The following is a 7,692-nucleotide window of genomic DNA, read 5'->3' as shown; positions in this document are numbered from 1 at the left end:
TCTTAGGCACCTGAATTTGAAAAGTTTAATCAAAATACCCTATGATAGAAAAAAGCTTTAATGGTTTAATTACAGATAGTATGGAAGCTTTATTTATAAGTCACACGCAATTCACAAAACAAATTAAAGAATAATGCTCTGTGAGCCCCTGACCCTACTGTAAGCCACATATTATGATCCTTCCTTAATTTTTAGTAATGTCTTTATTGACTCTAATGTAAATAGCATTTGCTTGCATAAGGGTCCCAGAATTTGGTCCAGAATAATACTGTTCTAGACTAAATAACAAGGTTGGTTTTACCTCAAGCCGTGAGATTAAAGATGGAGAATTCACTAAGAAACACAGGGAAAAAAATACACAAAGATAGTAATATCAACATTTTATTGGTGCTGAGGTAGCTTGCCTTATTGTGGAATAGTCAGCTGAGATATTTGCAGTTTGTGTAGTGATATTTTTCACTTTTATTGAGATTTTAAACAGTAGGAGCAAAGAAATAGCAAGCAGTATCAGTTACACATCACAGCACATCCAGATCACAGAAAGGCAGCAGCAAATGCCAGCAGTTACGATATGAGCAGCTGCACAGAACCCAAAGCTCCATCAGTCACACGAGCACTGTGAGTTGTGCAAGCACCAGAAAAATGACGTTAAAAAGGTGACTGGGGGGAGGAAGCATGTGATTTAATGTAAGCCCTCTCCTGACAAAGGAGAAGGAGGCTTGTCAGTAATGAAAGGTAGATTATTAGGTGGTGAAGTGGTCATTGGCAATAGGCTCTAGTGGTGAACAAGTGACAGGATCAAATCTGTCACTGCTGTCCCCTTCACACAACATACGGATTGTTATTTTGGCCATTGAAATGGGCTAGACAGGTCTGGTGGCCCTTTGAATGGGAAGGTGCTTCTGTACCTCTTCAAGTGCTAACGAAGATTTTGCCTGGGTGAGTTTATGGTCATAACAGGTTCAATCACAGATGGGCCCTCGAAGAGACTAAAGATTGTCATTCTATGAAGACAAACACACTTTTAAAATGGAGGGCAGACATCTGAAAAATTAAGAACCAAATGCATCTTGCAGGTCCCACAACTTACTGGAGGAGGAAATTGAAAACTAAAAGAAAAAAAAAAGCAACCAAATTTTAATTTCTTGCTTGGCTTTGTGTTTTATGCAAAGGAAATGATGCAGCTTATGTTAATTTAGTAAAATTAGCACCCACAGTGTCTAAGCAGGACAAGAATGTGCAATTATATTTGACTGCAGAACAAGAACACACAATTGTTTTTCATCTCTTCTTTATGTTAACGAAACAGCTGTAATTTTTATTTTTTTTTTACTGCTAGTGCATTTTTGCTATTTGGAACACTACATAAATGGTTACAAATGAGTTATAACAGAACATTTTTTTTTCAGACTAAGCTACAGAGAATAAATATTTAAATGTTCTTTAGCTTACTGGTAGTAATTCTGGATAAAACAGAACATAGATGGCAAAGTTTAGTTCCAGAAGTTACATATAAGCATTGCTATGTGTCTAAAGCCCCCTCTCTTTCCTCTCCATTCTTCACAAACATCTCTTCATTCAGGGACATCACAAAAAAGAACTTGCATATACATGCAAATATGCATATCAAACAGTTCATAAGACAAGCACTACAGAACAATTACTGGGTTTTATTTGCAAATTATAGCTACAGATTAAGATGGATTTTTAAAAAGAAATATTAGCACTCCCTACTTCTAATTTTAAAATAAATAAAATGGTAATGAGTGGATCAATTTTTGAAAGGTTTAGTAGTTCTTGTTTGATTATATGCATGAAAATCCACACTTAGACTCCTGCTTTGGAAATTGAACTGGAAATTTCCCTAAATTCATAGCAATTACTGATTTCTCTTAGACTAGAACTAATACAGAAGTAGTCCTTTCTGGTATTTTTGAACATCTGTTTTTGGTCCCTATCTGAATGAAGAAATTCTTTGGTGAGAAACAGCGGAGCAAAGATATAACATGGCCAGACTTCAAATCTTATCATTTATTCCATTTCTTAATAACTGTTACCCTACATCTATCCATTCCTCTGAGAGCAATGACACTTTAAGGACTCAGACACATTTTAAAGCTCTGGATGTAGTCAATGGGTTTTGCGTAGGGATTATCTGAAGGACTCCAATGGAAACAGGATCTTCATCATGCTGGTGACTGTAGCAAAATGCTAAGTAACTTGCCAACCTACCCAAAAGCATCCACGCAGGACAGGTCTTTGTGAATTACTAGTGCTCACTTCAGATTTCAAGATCAAAAGTACCATTGGCATTCACACCCTTTTGGCTTGCAAAGCTGGCAGAACACTACTCATAGGTTCATTGCCATCTTCTGGGAGAATCTATCCAATTTTTCATTCAGATGGATTAGTCCCTTAGCCCATTTTCTGTCCAGTGTAGTGAAGATGTTGATTTCCGGCTAGCCGGACAGTACAGCCAAAAGCTTTGCATTTTGATTTTATAATCTCTTGCTTCATTCAGCACCAAGAAACAATCATCATCACCAGCTACAATTATGAACACTAATACATCAGACTGCTTAGGAAAAACTCTCGCATGGCCACAGAAGCAAGAAATCAATGTAAAACATTATATTCAAACAAAGTGTTCAAAATTTTTAACTATTGGCTCTACAATTCCTGCTTCTATCCAATAATCCAAAGGAAAACATAAGAAAATGGTTGAGTTCCACATCCAGTCAGAGATTCATTATGAGTTTGAGATATATTTGCCAATCTTCAAATAATTAAAGAGTTATTTTGTATCTATTTTTTGCCTAATGATGCACACTGACCTTCTGGAGCAGGCTGTTAATAAACTGTTTCATAACATCCTCCATGCTTAGACAGATCAGTTGGAAATCAGCTTCATGAAGTGGTATGTGTCCCTAAAAATATTTTAATACTGCTAATAAAAAGTCTGGATGCCTCAGATGAAAAGCAAACACTCCAGTCTTTTGAAATATTTTTTCTCAAAATAATTCTGTTCTCTTTCATAGAGAACATGGAAAAACACTGACCAAAATCTCTTGCAGAAATCACCTATTTTGTAAAATTTTTAAGATTAATATATACCAAGTCTCCACTGCCCCTTATAAGGCAGGTTACAGAAGTTCAATCTGTAGGTCCTGCAGTGCAGAGGTAAGGAAGCAGAGAAGAGAAAAAGTTTACTCCATCCTGTTATATGAGTAAATGCTATTACATGAAACAACCTGTTTAACAAACTATGCATGCTGGTAAGCTCAGGATGCAAAGATTTCAGAGAGGTCAGTGACTTCTCCTCTGCCACCACCTTGTCACAGCTCAGACTCTGACTAACACAGAACAAGGTTTCATTTGTTGAGTGGCTGTCTGCTACCAGCTGCTTTTTCCATGTCCCATCTAACTCTGACCTCTGGAGGAGCTCAGCTGAGGCTCTCTGCCCTGTGTTTTGAGAGCAAAAGTTAACTGCAATCAATTAGGCTACAATGATGTTGTCTAATGAACTCACACAGTCATGTACCTTCAGACTCTCTGTTACCAAGAATATCTGTGATGTTCAGAGAGATGTCAAATATAAGTATTTTCCAATCTCTGTTTACTCTGAAGATTAGTTTGACCATTTTTAGGTTCCTAAAACTGGGAACATCTGGGAAGCTCACAAGTATGAGTGTTAACTAATGCAAAAAGCTGCGAGATCCAAATAGCAAACTCTTGTCAAATACCTTCTTATTCGCTTATTATTATCTACCCAGTTAAAAGGCCCTTGCAAAGAATGTCAGTCACTGGACATAAAGGGAGGTTCATTCAACAGAATTCATCTTCAGTGCTCCCAAGGAAAGCTTACGCATACAAATAGGAGTTCACAGAAGGAGGCATAAGTTTCCCCTGCACAGTTCTTCTGTGCTGTAAATACCCTTCAGAAAGCTTACAACAGTTAAGTAACTGTTGTTACAGACAGTTATAGTAGCGAGGTACCAAAGTTTGTTTTGGGGATGGGAGAGGACTGGGAGGCAAGGGGTGAGTGATTTCTCCTTGGATTGTGATGCACAGAAATGGAATTATGATCTAAGTGTCCACGCTCATTCATGTCAAATAAAAATGAGACAATTCAATTTGAAACTGGGACCAGACGCATTTCTAAGATCCAAGCAGGTTTCCGGGGCTGCAGATGAATGGAAATAATTTGCTGACCAGATAAAATCAATCCAAGGTTTTTTCAAAGCCAGCAGTCACAAAGTAACAAAGTAAACAAAAATAGTATTTTTCTAATGCCGAATAGAGTGCTGCTATTCCACACTGTCTCAAGAAAAAAAAAAAAAAAGGCATTTTGAGATAAATTACATTAAAAGCGGAGTATAAAAATACAGTAGATCTGCTTTTGCTTTCCAGACAGCATTAACGTAAGCCATCACTCCCCTCCCCTGGAAAGGCCAACGTGCCCTGTGGGACAGCTTTAATATTCTCCTCTGAGAGAAGATGCAGAAACCATAATGACCTACAACACAGGACTCTTCCAAAACCAGATTTAAAAACATCCCCCATCCATAAGGATCAGAAAAGAAGGACTGGAGGGGCCTGTGGTACAGGGATTATTAAAACCCACTGAGCACAGCTGTGACTACTCAGGCTCTTTTGCCCGTCTTGCTTTCTTCTGTAAATCCCTGATGATCTTTGCACCAACAGTGAAAAGCAAGCAGTTCTAGAGTAGATGACAGTAAACTAGTGAAGTTCCAGAAAAATTGCAGGTTGTAAAATTATTGCAAATTAATTTTCTTGTCCATGGCAACAATTAACTCATGATGTCACCCCTTGGCTCCAGACTACACCTGCCGGTCCAAAGAGTTTGTTCCCAGAGGAAGAAGCTCTTGAACAGGTCCCTCCATCGCCTTACTCCAGGACCTCTGCCCGTGCTCCTTGCCCTTCTCCCAGCCTCAGCCTGGCAGAGAATTTCCCCTGGGCTGCCCAAAGTTACCTCCCAGCTTTCCAACAAGACCCTCTCTGGCCGGGAACCACACAAAGGCCTTTGTTTGCCAGTAACCTCCAAGAAACCAACACATAGCTCTTCCCCAGGCTAGGAGGAGAAGAGCCCTTCACCTCTTTTCTGCGTGTGTGTTCTGTCAGAGGACTCAGACTGGTCAGTAGATTTTGTCTTTCTTCTAGTCTGAGTCCATTTGAGGTCTGTACACTCATATTGCTGCCAGCAGCACATCTGTCTGTCCTTCATAGCAATGAGAGATACAGCATTCTAGTCTGATCCTAACATTTTTATGGAAGGGTCTAGAAGAAATAAAGATGCTCTGATACAAATTATTCTAAAGCCTACAGTATTTATTAAGGATGGGACACATTTGGGACTGAAGGAAAATTCTGTGTTTTAAGAATTAGTTGAGCACCTCCTACCTGAATATGTCAAGACATGAAAATGAAGCATCAAAAATCATTAGATACTTAAGCAAAACAAGCAATATATTTTTGCTGACATTTGATTTCATACTGAAAGTCGCTTTCCCATATTCATTAAGGGATAAGGTTTTTGACTGAGTAGGGATAGATGCTGGAAAAAATAATTGTTTCTTTACACCCTTAGAATTCAGAAATGTTATTTCAAACATTTACAAAGGCATGGACTGGAATACAGTTTCTAGTGAACTAATCTAGAACAAAAATGATTGCTCACTTTCCCACAGGAAGAAATCATCAAGTTTCACCCATGCTCCCTTTCCTGTATGATTAACTGATACTTCTGAACCAACAACAGATGACCTGCAGTAACCATTCACAAGGGGCTAAAGTCATAAATAGATACAGTCTCAAAAATATTTATCTAAAAGCAAAACAACTCTCAAATGAGCCAAGAAACATGATAGGTTTGCTTGGCACATATTAAGATGTAAGGATTGAATCATCCTACAACTTAGAGCCTATGAAGTTCTCTCAAATAATCCATGCAAAGAAAGCAATAAAAGATCTAATAAATAAGAAAAAAAATCAGATACAGTTATAAATATCTATGCTGGTAAGGAATACAAGCTGGCTATATTTCATTGATGGCAAAAATAAAAATGCAGACCAGTTTTATCATGACTTTCAAACAGGAGTGCAGAGTCATAATTAAGCTCAGAACTCAACATCAGTGGAAAACTCAATTGTATCAGCATCAACAAAGTCCATATTATATAAATATCTATTAATAATGAGAAACAACTACACCAAAGGCATGGATAAATATAGAAAAAGCCTATAAATAAAAAAGACTGCATATAACTGCCCAAATACACTGCTGAAAGTTAAATCTTATTAATGTTTTAATGAAATGAAAGTTATCTTCTATCAGCACAACATTCTCTAAAGAGTTAGGAAGCAGCTGGAAACACCTATCGAGAGTACCAGCTGTCCTCTGAAGATCCTATCCCCAGAAGGTGTGATCCAAGAACATCAGCTTTTTCAGTTCTTTTGTAAAGTTCTCCAACTGTTGTGGTGGCAAAGCAGAGTTCAAAGGCTTGAACTATCTATCTCATTAATTCACTCCAGGCCATATCCTGGTGCCAATAACTCACATGTCAGGGTTGCTGGTTCTTTTCTCCTTTAATCAAAGAAAGGAAGGACTGCAGAGCTTCACAGCCAGTTGCTATGAGTGCTGCCTTACTTTGGTTTACAGAGAAGGGCTAAAGAGTAGGGGGAGGTTTTGGGACTTAGTAGAAATATTTTCCCCTCCAGTTAAGGAGCCATGCACATATTCCAGCTCAGCTGGAGAGGAACTAAGCAAGAAAACTGGCTGGGCTCAGAGTAGCACAACAGTATTTACAGTATGATTCACAGATGAAACACTTGCTAGAGGGACACAGAGATGTAATTTATTTCAGCAGTACTTGTGGAAGAAGCTAAACAGGTAGGCATAGCACAGAAGAATAAGACTACCGTATCCCTGACTTTCTTCCATTCTTCTTTCACATGCAAACCTAAGAGGCTGCTTGAATTTAAACTATGTATCTTGAAGCTTTATAGCACTTACGATAAACAATTCAGTGGCACAGGTGAGGTCAGTGTTAAATACAATGAGATTTCATCATTCACACAGTGAACAATGAAGCTTTACAAACCACAGAAGTCTGATGTCTATTCAGAAATTACTTGAAACATTTTGTTCAAAATTGCATGAGACCTAGTACAAAGTTTAATGATTAGGTAGCTCATACTATTTACAAGACACTCTTCAAGCACACCCATGGACTGGCTGATCAGTGTGTCAAACACAATAAGATATACAAATGTAAATAAACAAAGAAAGTTAGGTCCTGACTTTAAAATGATAGAGGTTATATTCCACAACCTTGAACCAGATTTGGAATAAGTTCAGTGCTTAGAAGTCATTTAAAAAGTAATAATGCTCCTCTACGGAAAGAACTGAACTTCTATTCTAAGTATAAAATGTGGCTATATTTCTGATATTAGCACACTGAATCAAATTATATCTGAAAAATTAAGAAAGTATGAAAAAAACCTGCCTGTCTTGGCTAAGGAGAAACAGATTGGATTTCAATGAACAAAATGGAGTCAAGGAGTTAAGGACAGAGGTTCAAAATACTAGCAGGGATAAAAATGCAAACTGATGTATTCAAAAGAGCCCAGGGAAATCAGACTTCTGTGTGCAAAGACTGTCAGAAAACAAAA

Source organism: Nipponia nippon, unplaced genomic scaffold, assembly GCF_047370975.1.
Source record: "Nipponia nippon isolate SJK-2023a ecotype South Korea unplaced genomic scaffold, ASM4737097v1 scaffold_4, whole genome shotgun sequence".
Classification (NCBI taxonomy): Eukaryota; Metazoa; Chordata; class Aves; order Pelecaniformes; family Threskiornithidae; genus Nipponia; species Nipponia nippon.
The sequence above is the reverse complement of the archived record's forward strand: the minus strand, read 5'-3'. Positions refer to the sequence as shown.